Source organism: Engystomops pustulosus, chromosome 7, assembly GCF_040894005.1.
Source record: "Engystomops pustulosus chromosome 7, aEngPut4.maternal, whole genome shotgun sequence".
Lineage (NCBI taxonomy): Eukaryota > Metazoa > Chordata > Amphibia > Anura > Leptodactylidae > Engystomops > Engystomops pustulosus.
Window position 1 is genome coordinate 132,269,343 of NC_092417.1, and position 19,077 is coordinate 132,288,419.

The window sequence follows — 19,077 nt, forward strand, 5'->3', positions numbered from 1 at the left end:
ATCTTCTGACGCTAATAACTTTTTCATACTTTGGCGCACGGTGAGGGGTCATTTTTTGCAAAATGAAGCAACGTTTTCATTGCTACCATTTTGAGGTCTGTGCGACATTTTGATCATTTTTTATTTCATTTTTTATGTGATGTAAAAAGGTGTAAAAGTCGCATTTCGGACATTTGGGCGCCATTTCCCGCCTCGGAGGTCACCGCTGGCCGTAACCGTTTTTATATTTTGATAGATCGGGCATTTTGGGACGCGGCGATACCTAATATGTCTGTGATTTTTACTGTTTATTATGTTTTATATCAGTTCTAGGGAAAGGGGGGTGATTTGAACTTTTAATATTTTATTAATTTTTTTTATTTTTTAAACTTTTTTTTTCTTTTTTTTTTCCACTATTTTTTAGACCATCTAGGGTACATTAACCCTAGATGGTCAGATCGCTGCTACCATATACTGCAATACTTCAGTATTGCAATATATGGCATTTTTGCAGCACATTCATTACAATGAGCCACTGGCTCATTGTAACTAATCTGCAGAAGCCAGATAGCCTCGTGTCAAAAGAAGACACGAGGCTACCATGGCAACCGATCGCCGCCCCCCCCCCCCGAGGACGTTCGGGGGCGTGGCGATCGAAAAAAAGATGGCGGCGCCCACCGGGGGCAACGGGGGGGTGTTTAATAGGCGCTAGCACCGATCGCGGTTATTAGCGGTGGGGGTTTTATGCATTATGCAAAAACCCCCACCTTTGTATGAAGAGGACTCAGCCCGTGAGCCCTCTTCATACATCCCTTATACCTCTGAGCTACGGCGCAGAGCGTTAAGGGGTTAATGGTACTTCTTCTGACTTTCCACGGCCGGTGTCGGGCTGTGATATCACAGCCCAGACCCAGCACTAACACCTGGGATCGGATCCCTTCTGCTGCAGCCCCGGGTTCCGGCGAGTGACCCGAGGCTGCCGGCTCCTCTGCACGCCCGGTTCCGCCTCCTGGCAGGACCCGGCTGTATGTAACTGAGCATACTCAACTACTTACACTGTAATACAAGTGTATTTCAGTGTAAAGGCTTGAACAAGCCTTCGGATGAACGCTTGTTCAAGCCAAAAGGTGGAAAATGTAGAAAAGTAAAAAAAAAAAAAAACATTAAGTCATTTTATAATTAAATAAATAATTGAAACAAAAGTCCCATAATCTCCCCAGTTACACATAAAATGCAAATAAAGTATATAAAATGTACATATTTGGTATCACCGCGTCCGTATTAATCTGTACAATAAATCTAAATCAATATTGAACCCGCTCGGTGAACGACGTAAAAAAAAAAAAAAAAACTTCCCTTAGGCCCGTTCCACACTTGCGAGTGTGATGCGATGAACTCGCATCACACTCGCAACGCAAGCTACCGGGAACGCACGGCCCGAACGCTGCACACTGGGAGTGAACTGACATGCTGAGTTCACTCCCGCGGTGCAGCGTTCGGGCCGTGTGTTCCCTGCAGCTTGCGTTGCGAGTGTGATGCGAGTTCATCGCATCACACTCGCAAGTGTGGAACGGGCCTAAATATATCTTTTTTTTTTTTATCAAACACCATCACAAAAAATGTTCTAAAAAGTGATCAAAAAAAGTTACGTTCCCTAATATGATACGACTAATATCATATATGTTCATATATAATATCTAATATGTTCCCTGTCGCCTTCCGTATTCACTTTAAAATAATAACCCTCATCCACAAAGCTCTGAATAATGCTGCACCTCCCTATCTCTCTTCTCTCATCTCAGTCTATCGCCCTTCCCGTGCTCTTCGATCTGCCAGTGACATTAGATTAATCTACCTTAATTCGAACCTCCCATGCACGTATCCAGGACTTCTCCCGAGTTGCACCAATTCTCTGGAATGCCCTTCCCCAGACTCTGAGACTAATACCCACCCTCCAAAGCTTCAAATGTGCTCTTAAAACCCATCTCTTTAGGCAAGCCTATCACACTCGCTAACTGCATGAAATGTCAACTCTCCCTTTACTAATCCATCCTATGTCCTATCTCCCATCTGTTATCTGGCAAACAGCTGATATATACCAAGCTCCAGGCTTCTCTGCAGTCTTTTTCACCTAGGACCCTGTAAATAAGATGGCAGCTGATGGCTGGTTCAAGCAGCAACATCGTTGTTTAGTAAATTATTTATGAAATTATTTATTAAATTATTCTATATTGTTGCCTTATAAAGAATGGCTGGACCATTTTACAACCTCTTGTGTCACCCCCTCATCCTCATAGTCTGTAAGCTCTTGTGAGCAGGGCCCTCACTCCTATTGTTCCATATGACTGTTTGTTCTTTGTAATGTAACATAGTTGTATTTGTCCCCTATGATTTGTAAAGCGCTACGGAATTTGATGGCGCTATATAAATAAAGATTATTATTATTATTATTATTAAGACTGAAAAGAACAACAACGCAAAAAATAAGCCCTCAACCAGATCTGACAACAGAAAAATATTCTCGTAGTGAACCAGAGAATATAGATAAAATATTATTTTTATGTTACGGTGAGCAGGGGGGAAAAAAGTGCTAAAAATCCAAAATAAAAATTGATGATTTTATTTGTCCCTGTTAAAATAGTTAATAAAATCCCACGAATAAGCTTAACACCCCCAAAAATAATTATCTATACATTGTATCTCATCCCGCAAATAATAAGCCTCATATGTTCACATTACCAAAAAAATTTTAATTTGTAGCTAGTCCTTTCATTCTATGCCTGGCCATGCGCCCGTACAACAGTTTACCACCACATATGGGGTATCAGTACACTCGGGAGAAATTGGGCATCAAACGTTACAGTGGATTTCATCATTTTATTTATTCTGAAACTGTCAGTTTTTGCCTAAATGAATTTATTTTCCAAAAAAATTCCAAAGTTTTTAAATCGCAGGTCCATATTGTTTTAACCCATGTGAAACACTTAAAGGGTTAATAGAATAGTGGGGTAATTTACTATTATTTAGGCCTTACAAAGTCAATTGGAAGCTGAGTTGTTCCTCAAAATGTGAGTTTTGCGGATTTTCATGAAAATGAGAAAAATTGCACCTAAAGTTCTGCGCCTCATAACATTCTAGAAAAAGAGGACGCTTAAAATATCATCCCAACATAAAGCAGACATTCCGTAAATGTTAATTATTAGAGATGAGCGAGCACTAAAATGCTCGGGTACTCGTTATTCGAGACGAACTTTTCCCGATGCTCGAGTGCTCGTCTCGAATAACGAACCCCATTGAAGTCAATGGGAGACTCGAGCATTTTTCAAGGGGACCAAGGCTCTGCACAGGGAAGCTTGGCCAAACACCTGGGAACCTCAGAAAAGGATGGAAACACCACGGAAATGGACAGGAAACAGCAGGGGCAGCATGCATGGATGCCTCTGAGGCTGCTTAATCGCACCATTATGCCAAAATTATGGGCAACAGCATGGCCATGACAGAGTGACAGAATGAAGCTAGATAGCATCTAAAACATGCAATAATTGACCCTGACACTATAGGGGACGGCATGCAGAGGCAGCGGCAGCAGGCTAGAGAGTGGCATGGCGACATACCCTAAATGGACTCAGGCTTCAAACCAATGGGTGGCAGAGAGGAACCAAAGGAGGTGAGCAAGAAGCGCTCAAATAATATCGGTACATGATAAAAGTTTGCCAGTATATTTTGTGGATTACACAGCAGGGTGGCGACAAAGTTAACATGGAAGCCATGAAAACAACCCAAAATTCTGCCTGACACAGCTCGTTTGATAAGGGGACCATGTATGGAGGCAGTGAACTAGTAGTAGATTAAAGGTTCTGCAGTTAAAACTATGTTAGTTGGATCTTGGCATGGAGTTGGCGCTCCGCTGCCAGGCGAGCTTTCGCCAATCCAAGCCCCTGTCTCTAGGCTACTCCCCAAACAGCACTTCTAAGAACCTTTTGTATAAGATCAAGTGTAGTAGCGTTCTTATAAGTTTAGGATATGGCGGGTGAGGGGAATGTAAACAGATGCGCAAGAAGCGCTGAAATAATATTGGTAAATGATAAAAGTTTATTAGTATATTTTGTGGATAACACAGCTGGGTGGCGACAAAGTTAACAACTTTGATGTGGAATCCATGAAAACAACCCAAATTTCTGCCTGACACACCTCGTTTGATAAAGGGACGATGTATGGAGGCAGCTATATGGACGACTTTTGGAGGTAGCAATGGAGACAACGTGTGGAGGCTGCTATGGAGACAATTTAATTTGGATAGTGCCTGTATGTGGCAGTCCCAAAAATTTTTCAAACCAGAGGAGCAGGTAGGTGGCCCTCCAGAAAAATAGAATAGATTGAGTGCCTGTATGTGGCAGTCCCAAACAGTTTTCAAACCAGAGGAGCAGGTAGGTGGCCCTCCAGAAAAATTGAATAGATTGAGTGCCTGTATGTGGCAGTCCCAAAAAGTTTTCAAACCAGAGGAGCAGGTAGGTGGCCCTCCAGAAAAATTGAATAGATTGAGTGCCTGTATGTGGCAGTCCCAAAAAGTTTTCAAACCAGAGGAGCAGGTAGGTGGCCCTCCAGAAAAATAGAATAGATTGAGTGCCTGTATGTGGCAGTCCCAAAAAGTTTTCAAACCAGAGGAGCAGGTAGGTGGCCCTCCAGAAAAATAGAATAGATTGAGTGCCTGTATGTGGCACTCCCAAAAATTGTTTAAAACAGAGGAACGGGTCGGTGGCCCTCCAGAAAAATTGAATAGATTGAGTGCCTGTATGTGGCACTCCCAAAAATTGTTTAAAACAGAGGACCGGGTCGGTGGCCCTCCAGAAAAATTAAATGCATAAAGTACTATAGCAAGAGCCAGTGGGCCCTGTCAAAAAATAGCCAGTTTCCTCTGCTTTACTGTACAAAGAGGAGGAGAAGGAGGAAAATGGGGAGGAGGAGGAGTGGATCAATTATTCAGGTTGAGCTTCCTTCACCTGGTGGAGATTGGAAATTATGAGAAATCCAGGCTTTATTCATCTTAATAAGCGTCAGCCTGTCAGCGCTGTCAGTCGACAGGCGTGTACGCTTATCGGTGATGATGCCACCAGCTGCACTGAAAACCCGCTCGGACAAGACGCTAGCGGCAGGGCAGGCAAGAACCTCCAAGGCGTACAGCGCCAGTTCGTGCCACATGTCCAGCTTTGAAACCCAGTAGTTGTAGGGAGCTGTGTGATCATTTAGGACGATGGTATGGTCAGCTACGTACTCCCTCACCATCTTTCTGTAAAGATCAGCCCTACTCTGCCGAGACTGGGGACAGGTGACAGTGTCTTGCTGGGGTGACATAAAGCTGGCAAAAGCCTTGTAAAGCGTACCCTTGCCAGTGCTGGACAAGCTGCCTGCTCGCCTACTCTCCCTCGCTACTTGTCCCGCAGAACTACGCACTCTGCCGCTAGCGCTGTCAGAAGGGAAATACTGTTTCAGCTTGTGCACCAGGGCCTGCTGGTATTCATGCATTCTCACACTCCTTTCCTCTGCAGGGATGAGAGTGGAAAGATTTTGCTTGTACCGTGGGTCCAGGAGAGTGAACACCCAGTAATCGGTGCTGGAATAAATTCTTTGAACGCGAGGGTCACGGGATAGGCAGCCTGGCATGAAATCTGCCATATGCGCCAGAGTACCAACGCGTAAGAATTCACTCCCCTCACTGGCCTGACTGTCCATTTCCTCCTCCTCCAACTCCTCCAACTCCTCTTCTTCTGCCCATACACGCTGAACAGTAAAGGACTCAACAATGGTCCCCTCTTGTGTCTCGCCAACATTCTCCTCCTCTTCCTCCTCATCCTCCTCCACCTCCACCTCCTCCGATATGCGCTGAGAAACAGACCTAAGGGTGCTTTGGCTATCAACAAGGGAATCTTCTTCCCCCGTCTCTTGTGACGAGCGCAAAGCTTCCGACTTCATGCTGATCAGAGAGTTTTTCAACAGGCCAAGCAGCGGGATGGTGAGGCTGATGATGGCGGCATCGCCACTGACCATCTGTGTTGACTCCTCAAAGTTACTCAGCACCTGACAGATATCAGACATCCACGTCCACTCCTCATTGTAGACTTGAGGAAGCTGACTGACCTGACTACCAGTTCTGGTGGAAGTTGACATCTGGCAGTCTACAATGGCTCGGCGCTGCTGGTAAACTCTGGATAACATGGTCAGTGTTGAATTCCACCTCGTGGGCACGTCGCACAACAGTCGGTGAGCGGGCAGTTGGAGGCGGCGCTGCGCTGCCCTGAGAGTGGCAGCATCTGTGCTGGACTTCCTGAAATGCGCACAGATGCGGCGCACCTTCGTGAGCAAATCTGACAGATTGGGGTATGTCTTGAGGAAACGCTGAACTATCAGATTTAACACATGGGCCAGGCATGGCACATGTGTCAGTCTGCCGAGTTGCAGAGCCGCCACCAGGTTACGGCCGTTGTCACACACAACCATGCCTGGCTTCAGGTTCAGCGGTGCCAGCCACAGATCAGTCTGCGCCGTGATGCCCTGTAATAGCTCTTGGGCGGTGTGCCTTTTATCGCCTAGGCTCAGCAGTTTGAGCACCGCCTGCTGTCGCTTAGCAACGGCACTGCTGCTGTGCCTAGAGCTACCGACTGATGGCGCCGTGCCCACGGATGGTAGTTCGGAGGAGGAGGTGGAGGAGGGGTGGGAGGAGGAGGAGGCATAGTAGGCCTGAAACACCTGGACCGAGGTAGGCCCCGCAATCCTCGGCGTCGGCAGTATATGACCAGCCCCAGGGTCAGACTCGGTCCCAGCCTCCACCAAGTTAACCCAATGTGCCGTCAGCGATATATAGTGGCCCTGCCCGGCAGCACTCGTCCACGTGTCCGTGGTCAGGTGGACCTTGTCAGAAACGGCGTTGGTCAGGGCACGGGTGATGTTGTCTGACACGTGCTGGTGCAGGGCTGGGACGGCACATCGGGAAAAGTAGTGGCGGCTGGGGACCGAATACCGAGGGGCGGCCGCCGCCATGAGGTTGCGAAAGGCCTCGGTCTCTACTAGCCTATAGGGCAGCATCTCCAGGCTAAGCAATCTGGAGATGTGCACATTAAGGGCTTGGGCGTGCGGGTGGGTTGCACTATATTTGCGTTTCCGCTCCAGCGTCTGGGGTATGGAGAGCTGAACGCTGGTGGATGCTGTGGAGGATCGTGGAGGCGACGATGGGGTTTTTGTGGCAGTGTCCTGGGCAGGGGGCTGACTATCAGCTGACACAGGGGAAGGAGCAGTGGTGTGCACGGCCGGAGGTGAACGGGCTTGTTGCCACTGAGTGGGGTGTTTAGCATTCATATGCCTGCGCATACTGGTGGTAGTTAAGCTAGTAGTGGTGGAACCCCTGCTGAGCCTGGTTTGGCAAATGTTGCACACCACAGTCCGTCGGTCATCCGGTGTTTCCTTAAAGAACCTCCAGACTTCTGAAGATCTAGCCCTCGCCGCAAGAGCCCTCGCCACGGGAGCTTCACTAGTTGACACATTTGGCGCTGATGCACCAGCTCTGGCCCTGCCTCTCCGTCTGGCCCCACCACTGCCTCTTCCAACCTGTTCTGGTCGAGGATTCTCCTCCGTCTCAGAAGCACTGTGTTCACCCGGCCTCTCAACCCAGCTTGGGTCTGTCACCTCATCATCCTCCGATCCCTCAGTCTGCTCCCCCCTCGGACTTCCTGCCCTGACAACAACTTCCCCACTGTCTGACAACCGTGTCTCCTCATCGTCGGACACCTCTTTACACACTTCCACTACGTCAAGAAGGTCATCATCACCCACAGACTGTGACTGGTGGAAAACCTGGGCATCGGAAAATTGTTCAGCAGCAACCGGACAAGTGGTTTGTGACTGTGGGAAGGGTCCAGAAAACAGTTCCTCAGAGTATTCCGGTTCAAATGCCAAATTTTCCTGGGAGGGGGCAGACTGGGGGGGAGGAGGCTGAGGTGCAGGAGCTGGAGGAGTGGCGATTTCGGTGACATGGGTGGACTGCGTGGAAGACTGACTGGTGGACAAATTGCTCGAAGCATTGTCAGCAATCCACGACATCACCTGTTCGCACTGTTCTGGCCTCAACAGTGCTCTACCACGAGTCCCAGTAACTTCAGACATGAACCTAGGGAGTGTAGCTCTGCGGCGTTCCCCTGCTCCCTCATAAGCAGGTGGTGTCTCACCCCGGCCAGGACCACGGCCTCTGACCCCTGCAGTAGTTGGACGCCCACGTCCCCGCCCTCGTCCTCTACCCCTAGCCCTCGGGTTAAACATTTTTAAAATGAGAGTTATAGCTTTAATTTTTTTTTAACTTTTTTTTGTGTTTTTTTTTTTTTTTTGTGTTTTTGAGTTTTTAAAACCAAACAATGCTATCCTATTGCTATGGCTATTTTCTAGCCAAGTATGAAAGCACACTACTATGCCAGATGAGATGACACCGAGTTATTAAACAAAATAAACGTAAAATAAAAAAGGACAAATGGCAGACTGTGCCTAATTGAAATCCAACCCCTACTAAATTTTCTCACTTCGGTCTTTGCAATGGATATGTGCGTCACTAAGCGCAAAACACAGCGGTCGCAAGTCTCACTACAAATTGCTGACAATTGGCTAGTAGATGCACTGCAGCAAGTACAGCCACCAGCAGATCAACCAGAAATCAAATATATAACGCTACTGTAGGCGTAAGCCGTTTGGATTCTCCTATGGCTATTTTCTAGCCAAGTATGAAAGCACACTACTATGCCAGATGAGATGACGCTGAGTTATTAAACAAAATAAACGTAAAATAAAAAAGGACAAATGGCAGACTGTGCCTAATTGAAATCCAACCCCTACTAAATTTTCCCACTTCGGTCTTTGCAATGGATATGTGCGTCACTAAGCGCAAAACACAGCGGTCGCAAGTCTCACTACAAATTGCTGACAATTGGCTAGTAGATGCACTGCAGCAAGTACAGCCACCAGCAGATCAACCAGAAATCAAATATATAACGCTACTGTAGGCGTAAGCCGTTTGGATTCTCCTATGGCTATTTTCTAGCCAAGTATGAAAGCACACTACTATGCCAGATGAGATGACGCTGAGTTATTAAACAAAATAAACGTAAAATAAAAAAGGACAAATGGCAGACTGTGCCTAATTGAAATCCAACCCCTACTAAATTTTCCCACTTCGGTCTTTGCAATGGATATGTGCGTCACTAAGCGCAAAACACAGCGGTCGCAAGTCTCACTACAAATTGCTCACAATTGGCTAGTAGATGCACTGCAGCAAGTACAGCCACCAGCAGATCAACCAGAAATCAAATATATAACGCTACTGTAGGCGTAAGCCGTTTGGATTCTCCTATGGCTATTTTCTAGCCAAGTATGAAAGCACACTACTATGCCAGATGAGATGACACTGAGTTATTAAACAAAATAAACGTAAAATAAAAAAGGAAAAATGGCAGACTGTGCCTAATTGAAATCCAACCCCTACTAAATTTTCCCACTTTGGTGTTTGAGGTGGATATGTGTGCCACTAAGAGCTAAACACAACGGTAGCAAGTCCCCCTGCTAATTCCTCACAAAATGGTACTAGATGCAAATAAAAAAAAAAAAAAGTAGAACGTTATTGTAGCCCTAAGAAGGGCTGTTGGGTTCTTGGAGAATCACTCCTGCCTAACAGTAAGCTAATAGAACACCCTAACGCTTTCCCTGACCAGCAGCAGCTCTCTCCCTAGCGGCATCCAGACACAGAATGATCCGAGCAGCGCGGGCAGCGGCTAGTCTATCCCAGGGTCACCTGATCTGGCCAGCCAACCACTGCTATCGACGTGTAAGGGTACCACGTCATGCTGGGTGGAGTGCAGAGTCTCCTGGCTTGTGATTGGCTCTGTTTCTGGCCGCCAAAAAGCAAAACGGCGGGAGCTGCCATTTTCTCGAGCGGGCGAAGTATTCGTCCGAGCAACGAGCAGTTTCGAGTACGCTAATGCTCGAACGAGCATCAAGCTCGGACGAGCATGTTCGCTCATCTCTATTAATTATCAAACTTTTTGGGTAGTTTTACTTCCTGTCTGGAAAGCAGAATGTTTCAAACTTGGAAAATGAAGAATTTTTACGAACTTTTGCCAAATTTTCACTTTTTTTCACACCGAAACGCAAAACTTATCACTTAAATTTTACAACTAACATGAAATACAATGTGTCACGAGAAAACATTCTCAAAATCACCGGGATATGTTAAAGCGTTCCGAAGTTATAACCAATTATCGTGACACAGGGCAGATTTGAAAAATCGAGTCTGGTCATTGAGCTGACTAGTGTCGGTGATAAGGGGTTAAGTAACTGTGAAAATGATAACACCGTTGTTTACACTTCCAGAAATTAAGAAATACATTCAAACCAGCCAAACGCATGGTAAAACGCACTGTGTGACACAGGGCCGATTCTGGCCTTTCTGCTGCCTGAAGCGAAAATGGAAATGGCGCCCCCCTCCCATGCAACGGACCCCTGATCCCTGCTACATTCCGATCACCAAAATTATTGACACAGATCAGTGGCATCTAGTACCCCCTCATAGATAGTATATACAGGCAGGTTCCCCACATTGATAGTATATACAGGCAGGATCACCACCATATATAGTATATACAGGCAGGTGCCCCTCATAGATAGTATATACAGGCAGGCGCCCCGCATAGATAGTATATACAGGCAGGCGCCCCGCATAGATAGTATATACAGGCAGGCGCCCCGCATAGATATTATATACAGGCAGGCGCCCCGCATAGATATTATATACAGGCAGGCGCCCCTCATAGATAGTATATACAGGCAGGTGCCCCTCATAGATAGTATATACAGGCAGGTGCCCCTCATAGATAGTATATACAGGCAGGCGCCCCTCATAGATAGTATATACAGGCAGGCGCCCCTCATAGATAGTATATACAGGCAGGTGCCCCTCATAGATAGTATATACAGGCAGGTGCCCCTCAAAGATAGTATATACAGGCAGGCGCCCCTCATAGATAGTATATACAGGCAGGCGCCCCTCATAGATAGTATATACAGGCAGGCGCCCCGCATAGATAGTATATACAGGCAGGATCACCACCACATATAGTATATACAGGCAAGATCCCCCATAGATAGTATATACAGGCAAGGCCCCCATAGATAGTATATACAGGCAAGGCCCCCATAGATAGTATACATAGGCAGGATCCCCACCATAGACAGTATTTACATGCAGGACACACATTTTATATAGTACATGTACATTATAAACACATTATATACATAGACATACAGTATATACACACCCTATATACAAACATACATACAGTATATACACAAATTCTATATAGTACATGTACATTATAAACACATTATATACAGACATACAGTATATACACACCCTATATACAAACATACATACAGTATATAGACTTCATACATACATTATAATCATGCACATACAGAACATACTCACATATATACAGTATATAGACATCATACACAATTATATATAGTATACACATGACCATATACAGTATACACATGACAGTATACACATGACAGTATACACATGAACATATACAGCATATACACACGTGTACATATATACAGTACATATACTTACCAGACTTGGTAGTCTTCCTCTGCACCATGCTCCACTTGTCCATGTAGATGTTGCCCGGCGGGTCTGGTCATGTGACCAGACGGCGGGCAAACTAGGTGGGCAGAGGTCCGGGCGGGAACGGATGAGGGGGAACATCACTGGGGGCCTGGGCAGGGACAGACTACGCTCCCTCCACCTCTCTGCAAGGGGGGGAGGGGTTGTGTGCGCGCGGGAGTGCTCGGGCGCCCGGGCAGCCTATGTGGAACAAACCTCCTCCTCTCTGACAGCGAATGCCGGGGGCGGGACCGGAGGCATGGGCGGCAGTTGTGGAGGGGTTTGATGTTCTGCCGGGCCGCATATCATTGTGCAGAGGGGCAGGAACATGACGACGGATGGGCCTTGTGGGCGGAGACTCTTCTACTGTGCCGACAGCTAGCCGCGGCCGCCGGCGACACGGTCTGGGACCGAGCGGCTGTGATGCTGAGATCATGACCATTAGGTGAGCGGCGATTGGTCTATGTGCCGCCTCTTAAAGGGCTCAGCAATCTGCCGCCTGAGGCGGGATTTTCATCCCGCCTCATGGCAGATGCGGCCCTGGTGTGACAGCCTCCTAAGGGTGCATTCACATGTGGCGTGTGTTTTTATTCTACAATGCGTTTGGCTACTCTATAGTAGCCAAACGCATTGTAACATTTAAAAACGCATGTGTTCCGAGACACACGTCCTGACATGTGTTTCGACAAACACTTGCTAGTCCAGGAAGGGCCAATACTAGCGGCTCATTGTGCCCTGATTGTATGGGCTGCTGCTAGTTGTATCTGGCTGGAGAAGGAAAAATATGGGGGGGCCCCACATCATTTTTTTCATTTTTTTTGTGAAATCCCCCCCCGTTTTCATTCTTCAGCCAGATACAACCATCAGCCTAGACGTACCAGGGCAGGATGAGCCACTATTATTGGCCCTTCTTGGCCTAGCAATACCAGCCAGCTGCTGCCTCAGGGCCAGACCATCAGTGTAGATGATCTGTTCCTGCAGGTACCCAACTCTTCCCAACACGCTGGTGGTGGTGTTTGCCGGGGTAATTATTAGGGCTTGGTGCTAGCACAAAGCCCCAGCCTTAGTAATGTGGGCGCCGTCTATAACAGTGGTGTCGAACCTATGGCAAGGGTGCCAGAGGCGGCACTCCAAGCTCTTTCTGTGGGCATCCGGGACATCACCCCAGCACACCAGACAGGACTCACAGAATCTTTCTGCAGTTCCAAGCAACTTAAAATATGCTGCTTTCAGTGATATTTTGATACTTCGCTACTTGGGACTGTAGGAAGAGGAAAAATGTGTAGACAGGGCCGAATTATCTTTGGAGGACCTCCTGCTGGCCCCATGATTCCTATGTACAGAGGGACACTGGAAAGAAGATAAAATGATGCAAATTTTCTATCTTTCTACTGTGTTGCTGTCCTTAGGAGGACAATATGATTGTTGAAGAACAGGGAGCTGTAAGTTACTGCTTTAATTTTGGTTGGCACCTCGCGATAAATAAAGGGGGGTTTGGGGTTGCTTTTTGGGCACTCGGTTGCTAAAAGTAGTAAAAATATGTGACATGCAGCATACCCAACGCATGCAATGCGTAAGAAGCATCTGGTGTTTTGCATTTTTTCACATGATCGCACAATAATCATATGCGATTCAATAGAAGCGCATAACAAATCAGGGCGACCCATCTCCTAGCACTTAAAAGGGGTTGTCCGGTGTAGCAAGTTAGACCCTGTCCACAGGATAGGGCCTAACTTGCTGATCAGTGGCGGTCTCAGTGATAAACGAGTGCAGCGCTTGGTATCAGGCGTAACTGGCTGTTCAGCTCATCTCAGGTTCAATGGGTGAGATGAGCGAAGCTGCCAGTCACACCTGATGCCAAGCGCCGATAGTCTATCTCAGTGATCCGTGAGGGTCCCATCACTGAGACCGCCACTGATCAGCAAGTTAGGCCCTATCCTGTGGACAGGGCCTAACTTGCTATGACCGGACTACAGACAACCCTTAACTTATAGCATGCTTAACCCTTACAGCAACACTGGTGCTCTAAAGGTTAACAAAGGCAGCATTAATGATCCCTACCCCACTGAAGGTCCCTTCCTGTGACCCTTACAAAGTTCTGGAAATACCTCAGGCTTTTTTTTCGACTGCTCTTCTTTCCGCCACTCTCCAAGGTCACACACTGCTCCTCCTGGTGAGCACGAACACACTTCCTGACTTCCTGCCAGCTGACAGAAAGTGTGTACTGGCTCAGCGCATGTGCGGTAGGAGTTACACCTGCCTCGATGCCTCCCCCCATTATCTGCAACCAGGACCCAGCGGCGCCGTGGCTGTTACGCTCCCTTAAGGACTTGGACATCTGCCATCTGAGGCGAGATTCTCATCTCGCCTCATGGCAGATGCGACCCTGCCTTAACTCCATGAGGACGCAGCGGGATTTTTTTGTTAAATTTTCCCTCTCAACCTTCAAAAATCTATAACTTTTTCATCTTTCTCTGTACAGAGCTGTTTGAGGGCTAATTTTCTGCTAACAAATTTTACTTCTCAGTGATGTTATTTATTATTCCATGCCTTGTACCAGGAAGTTGGCAATAAACGCATTTGTGTTGCTTTCTTGTGGGCTCAGTTTTTATGGCTTTCACTTTAAGCTCCAAATGAAACATCTACTTTATTCTTTGGTTCAGTTTTTATTTTGATCAGTGTTTATTAATGGTAGGTGTTTGCTGTAATATGCAGCAAACCCCAATTCTGTATTGCGAGGGCTCACCTTCATACACGCTTCGTAGCTCTGCGCCTTAGCCTGAAAGAGTTGGCCCACAAACCATCACACACAGCGGACTATGCCGCGTAGTAAAGGCAGCGAGAGCACCACACTGTAGATTTTTCTCTCCTCCATGTGTCGCTCTTTTCTGTGTCCAGAGATAGTTGTACGTGTAGGCATCAGGACCCAGAGCAGTACTGTGCCAGGAGCAGGAGAGGAACTGGGAGCAGTACAGTACAGCTGACAAGTACTTACCATCCCCAGGTCCTCTCCTTTGGGCGCTCTTTTCTGGATCTTGGCCTCAGCGCATACAACCAATGTCATGAGTCCTGAGGACACAGAGCAGAGCAGCAGGAGAGGACCCGGGAGCAATAAGAACTTCTCAGCTGCACTTACACCTATCCGGCCTCCTGCACCAAAGATCTGCCATTAGTTATGGAAGTGCTCATTGGATTCTGTCAGCAGGGTGCAGACCGGAACTCATAGCTTGACAGGTTGCATGTGGCCTGTCGGCGTGGCTTGTGCATCTCATATCCTCCTTTTAGTTGAGATGAATGTGTGCTGCACAGTAGTGAAGCTCATCTGCTGTAGATTACAGGAATAAGGCACTGGGAAGGAATCCCCACATTTATCTTAAGCAGCGGTAGAGTGACCAGTAAAACAGGACTGTGGAGTCGGAGTCGGTACCATTTTGGTGGCGCTGGAGTCGAAGTTCGGGAAATTGAGATGTCAGAGTTGGAGATTTGACTTGCTGGTCATCCTGGCTAATTGTAAAGGCACAGACTGCTTTTTACAATGTCAGTGGCAATATGACATATGCACCACCAGTCTTTTTTTTTCTATATACTTCATGTGTGTGCAGGGATAACAAATATCAAACCTTTATCACTAAATGACTGATCTTTGGGGCTCCATGTGGATAGGCTCCAGAAGAAATTAGTTTTGCCACTTACAGCAGGTAAAATAATTATTGAAGTGGCCCTGCCATACACCCCTGCCTCCCCACACAGCATTGGATGGCAGTGCCTCATTGAACTGGGCTGCTTCTCCATCACCTCCTCCACACACCTCCCCTTCAGGAGTTTATGCTTAATGACAGGCATCAAGAGAGTCACCAGCACTGCCATTCCCCAGTGTTGGGCCCTATGACAACCAGTGCCGCCCTCAGCAGCACCTCAACGCACATGCGGCTGTCTGGCCTGGGGTGTTCATCATAATAATTGTGATAATGCCAGCAGTTCTCAGTCATAGCTGCCATCTCAGGAAAGAAATGCTCACTATCCCCAATCTAGCCCATCTTTAGTGGACACACCAGGGAAGGACCTGGGCTATGACCTACAGCAGATAAAACCGCCCTAACAAGGGCAAACCTGCTCTCAGGAACCTAACTTATTTATGAACAAAAAGCCCAAAAATGCAGACACAAAAGGGGTTAATGATCATTTTTATTACTTTTTATTATATTTTTATTTATTTTATGAAAGAAAAGAAAACAATGCTTTTAAAAAAAATTGTAATCAAGCAGCAGGTAAGAGCTGCCAGAAGAGGTAAACTGGGTGAGCCCTCATCATACAGACATGAGGTTTGCTGAATATTGCAGCAAACACCCACCACTAACAGCCCAAACAGTGCTAACCACTTAAATGCCACCACATGGACGCCGCCATCTTTGTTTTAATAGTTGCCTTGTCATAGGGGAGCGGCGATCTATTGCCATGACAGCCTATTGCACATTGTAATAGAATCAGGGGCGTCGCTAGGTCAAAAGATCCGGGGCTCGTGCCCCGGATCTTTTGGCCAGTGCCCCGAATCTCCTCGGGTCAGCAGATCATCTGTCCCGCTGCCCGGGAGATTCCTTCCCTCTCTCATCAAGATCTGTGTCTGAGGACACAGATCGTGATGAGAACGAGTGCAGGCGCTGCTTTCCCCTGCAAGGACCTAGGCTCCGGGAGTTCCAGAGGCTGAAGGACCTGTGATGATGTCATGATCACATGACCTGCAGGGGAAAGCAGCGCACAGAAAGAGAGAGCTGCATCTGTGAGGTGAGAAACATGATAGGGACTAGGGAAGGGGGAGAACATTGTGGGCAGTGTGGGGCACATTATTTACTGGGGGGCTGTGTGTGAGGCACATTATTTACTGGGGGGGCTGTGTGGGGCACATTATTTACTGTGGGGCTGTGTGAGGCACATTATTTACTGGGGGCTGTGTGAGCACATTACTTACTGGGGGGCTGTGTGGGCACATTATTTACTGGGGGCTGTGTGAGGCACATTATTTACTGGGGGGCTGTGTGAGGCACATTATTTACTGGGGGTCTGTGTGGGGCACATTATTTACTGGGGGTCTGTGTGGGGCACATTATTTACTGGGGGGCTGTGTGAGGCACATTATTTACTGGGGGGCTGTGTGAGGCACATTATTTACTGGGGGGCTGTGTGGGGCACATTATTTACTGGGGGGACTGTGTGAGGACATTACTTACTGGGGGGCTGTGTGAGGCACATTATTTACTGGGGGGGCTGTGAGAGGCACATTATTTACTCGGGGGCTGTGTGGGGCACATTATTTACTGGGGGTCTGTGTGGGGCACATTATTTACTGGGGGGCTGTGTGGGGCACATTACTTACTGGGGGGACTGTGTGGGGCACATTACTTACTGGGGGGACTGTGTGGGGCACATTATTTACTGGGGGGCTGTGTGAAGACATTACTTACTGGGGGGCTGTGTGAGGACATTACTTATGGGGGGGCTGTGTGGGGGACATTTCTTGGAGCGTGTTCAAACATGGCACTAGGACAGGCCTTGGTTTGATCTCATTCGCGTTTCCAGTAATACACAAGTGATGGGTAACGAGCACCTGGTTTTGTTTAAATGCAAGACAAACGTGTTAGCGCAGCCTTACAGTATTTGGGGAGATTGTTAGGGGCGGCAGCAGGATAACACTGCCAGGGAACAAAGATGTAGGAACAATGAGGAACATAAGATGTGGTGATTTCTCCTTTGTTCTCTGTAGCTGTATATACCAGAAGTAACCTTGTTATTGGCACAACCACATGTGAGGGGGTTATGTACAGGAGGGGGCATTACTGAAAGTGCAATACACATGCACTGGGGCCCGTGCCCTGAATCTTTTACCACCCTAGCAACGCCCCTGAATAGAATATTTGGAAAATCCCTATATACTGCCTTTCTGTAGTATGGCAGTATATGGTAGGATAAATCAGACAACCTAGTGTTGAAGAACTCTAGGAGGGTTATAAAATATTTTTTTAAATTGAATAAAACCTAAAAGTTTTAATCACCCCCCGTTTCCCTAGAACTGTTGTCAAAATGGAACTTAAATGAAAATGTCATCTCATTTTGCAAAAAATGACACCTTACAGAGCTCCATACAACGAAGTATGAAAATGTTATTAACAAAAAAATTTCTGTACATAAGGTTTTCATTTCTTGAAATGTATTAAAACACAATAAAACCTATATAAATTTAGTATCCCTGTGATCGTACCAAACCAAAAGTAGAGATGTTATTTGGAGTGCAATGTGAAAGCCATAAAAACCGAGGCCACAAGAAAATCATGCAAATGCATTTTTTCACCGATTTCATTGCATTTGGAATTTTTTTTCCCACTTCCCAGTACAAGGCATGGAATAATAAATACTATCACTGCAAAGTGAAATTTGTTACCCATAAATAAGCCCTCCTACAGCTCAGTACATGGAAAAATGAAAAAGGAGTGGAGTAAAAAATAATTGAAAAAAGGCTGTGTCCCTAAGGGGTAAATTAATAGCTTCTTCAATAAAGAAAATTTATGTAAAAAATTGCAAATAATTCCTCAGCCTTTAAGATTAGGACATCAATATATTTCCTAGAAATATAGGACCAAGTTGGCAGAACAGTTAAAGAAAAAAAAAACACAAATACAGGCGGTCCCCTACTTAAGGACACCCGACTTACAGACAACCCATAGTTACAGACAGACCCCTCTGACCTCTGGGGAAGCTTTCTGAATGCTTTACTATAGTCCCAGATTGCAATGATCAGCTGTAAGGTGTCTGTAATGAAGCTTTATTGATAATCCTTGGTCCCATTACAGCAAAAAATGTTTAAACTCCAATTGTCACTGGGGACAAATTTTTTTTTGTCTGGATCTACTATTATAAAATATATAGTTTCGACTTACATACAAATTCAACTTAAGAACAAACCTCCAGACCCTATCTTGTACGTAACCCGGGGACTGCCTGTAATATTATGAATATAAGAGAAGAATAATGAAAGTTTAATAATAATAATAATAATAATAATAATAATGTGTTTACCACCAAACTAATGTTGTTGATATTAATTTTACACAGGTAAAACAATTATGAGCAAAAATAAAGATTTGAAAGCATATTGAAACTTAAAAATATAAAATGTCTTTATTTTAATGCCCAGAACTTTAAAAGGAACACTGACTTACCAGTGTCTCCAATAATCAATAAGTATCAACGAAAGTGAAGTTTATCAAAGCCCTGCCTATAGCTGATATTTCCAAAACATTTGGTCACTATACCACATAACAGTTATTTTTTGGTTTAATTATCAGTTGTGGTAATTCCATTAAAAATTGTGTCGTTAAACTTTATCCATAAAAATAACTGAAGCCAGA